Source organism: Propithecus coquereli, unplaced genomic scaffold, assembly GCF_000956105.1.
Source record: "Propithecus coquereli isolate 6110/MARCELLA unplaced genomic scaffold, Pcoq_1.0 Scaffold421, whole genome shotgun sequence".
Taxonomy (NCBI): Eukaryota; Metazoa; Chordata; class Mammalia; order Primates; family Indriidae; genus Propithecus; species Propithecus coquereli.
This window is the reverse complement of record NW_012149964.1, coordinates 1,050,226-1,052,725: the sequence shown is the minus strand read 5'-3', so window position 1 is coordinate 1,052,725 and position 2,500 is coordinate 1,050,226. Positions and strand designations below refer to the sequence as shown.

At 39.6% G+C, this 2,500-nt stretch overlaps 1 pseudogene; it reads right to left on the bottom strand.

Moving 5' to 3' along the window:
* Positions 1–341: 341 nt before the first annotated feature.
* On the bottom strand, positions 342–1,058 carry LOC105817735 (annotated as a pseudogene).
* Between the last annotated feature and the right edge of the window lie 1,442 nt (positions 1,059–2,500).

Below are 2,500 nucleotides of genomic sequence, written 5' to 3'. Positions count from 1 at the left end.
TACAACCTGACCTAGTAATTTAGAAAAATCATGTAGTAAAATCTGTAAAATTAAAATACAAAATTCTGGTTTGTAAACATCAGTTGGCCAAGCTTATCCAGAGTCCTTCATGATAGTGGAATGGAATGAAAATTAATTCACTGCCTTATTTATTTGCTGTGAGGGGGAAAATTCCAGAACACAGCTTTTATACTTTCACAGTAATTATATTCAAAAGATATAAAGGAAGTCAGTGCAGCTGTCTTCTTTTTTTTCCTTTTCCTGTGCAATTTTCAGCTCTTACCCCACTCCCAAGTGGTATAATTGAAATGATCTTGGTTTGGAGACCTAATACAGACTGGTCATAAATGTCGCATAAAGTCCGTGGGACTTCGGTAAAGGTATTTCCAAATGGCGTAGTAATGCACTGCAGCTGCCGTGGCCACAAACAGGTGCCAGATGGCGTGAGAAAATGGAATGATGCTGTCACTCTTGAAGAACACAACTCCTAAGCAATAAATTAAGCCCCCACAGGCAAGTTCATGAAGTCCGTCAGTGTTATTCATCGATGTTACTACCAAGGATGGAGAAAATCCCATTGTGAGATAGAAAAAGAGTTCAACCACTTTATATTTTTCATGGTGGAGAAATACATAAATGGTTCCTCCAGCTGCCATGAGCCAGATGAACCAACGCATATGAGATGCCAGGGGTCCAAGTTCATGGAGATTTAACCATGGAGCATAAGAAGCAGCAATGAAGAAATAGATAACCATTCTATCACACATGTGAAGACAATGTTCCACTGTCCTTAAGTGGCTCTTTTTCCATGATACAATGTGAAATATTATGGAAACGATGAAGAGTGCACAGAGGCCCATTCCATAAATCCATGCTGTTATCTTTTCCCAGCAGTCATCAGACAGCCGATGGAGGAGGGCACTGACCACAATGGCCAGAACAATGAGGAATGCATGTGTGTAACAGTTAGCAGCATGTTCGTAGCAAGTTGGTTTGTAGTGGCCATTGGCTGGGGCCCGATGGTTCATGAACCGCTGGAATCGATTCTTGAACCTCATTGATCCTCCGCTCCTCTTCGGGGGCCGGGAGCTCCGTCTCGTCAGCACCGGCGGCCGGGCGCGCGGCCCTCATGGGCTTGGGTTGTTCCGGAGCCCGCCTGCGTGCCCCTCAGAGCCGCTCGGCCGGGTGGGGAGGAGTGGGCCAGGTCGGGGGTCGGAACAGGGCCGGGGCCAGACCAGGCTGCCGGGGGCGGGAGGGAGGCCGCTTAAACGGCCCCAGCGCCTCCCGCCTCCCGCCTCCCTGGCTCCTCCGCCCCCAAGCTGGTCTCTTCTTTCTTTTAAGATACTTTCTATTAGTTTCTTACTGTAAGTACTATTGAAAATAGCTAAAAACCTCTTTGTTTTCTCCCCTTCCTTTCCCCAATCATCTAAATTAAAGGTATATCCCTGTAGTATCACCATTCAATCTCCTTTTCCTCACCATTTTTTATAGTTGCACTATGTCTTCACTGGAAAAGCCAATATGATTTACATATATCCAATCACACTTATCCCCATCATTTAATCTTAGTTATATAATTAAATATATGTAATGCTCACAGCCATTTTAATATTTTCTTGGTAGTCTGAAGCTTATTCTTCAGTAGATTATTCAGGAAACGCTCATAGGTACAACAATATTCACTGAATTCTTGCATAACAACAATTTGTATGTGTCTTTGTGTTTCACAAGTCCTTTTTTTGAGTTTAATAAAGTACTTTAGTAACTTCTGGGCTTAAAGCACTGCAGTCTACATGTCTAATGCTAATCTGATTTTTAAAATTCTTTTCTTTGGTATTTTTACGTATATTCCCAAAAGATATTTTATTTTCTTCAATAGATGAAACTTTTGCTAGAATATATCTTCATATTGGTCATTTTGGGTTAATTATCTCAGGTAACTTGTAATGTCAAATCATTTTTAACTTCAGGAAAGTGTTTTTAATTGTGGTTTTTAATATTTGTAGTGTTCTGTTATGGTTTTATTTTTCTAACACTCCTTTTGTATATATGTTGTATCTTCTTTGTTTTCAATATCTATCACTTTCCAATACTAAAGAAAATTCTTCTTACGTACTTGATTTGTCTTGCTTTTCCTTTCAATTCTCTAGTTCCCTTACTGTACTTCCAGTCCATCCATTCACTTTTGTTCCTTGTGGTTTTTCTCAATTAAAATTTTTTCCTATGTATAATTCTTACCTGAGCTCCTTCAGCTATACTAGCCCAGATATCTCATTTATTTACTGTTCTAATTCTGATATTCTGATGTGTGTTGTTCTGCTATAACTAGTATTTTTTTTCATAATTGCATTTAGCTTGAAATACCAGGTTCAGATTTTTGTTGGCTTTGAAGCCAAATACATTCTTTCTCATGTGCCATCATTTTCTACAGTGTGTTATTTGAATCATTATTATTTTATTCTTACCATATCTTTGTATGGGGATCAACCACCCTCCTTTT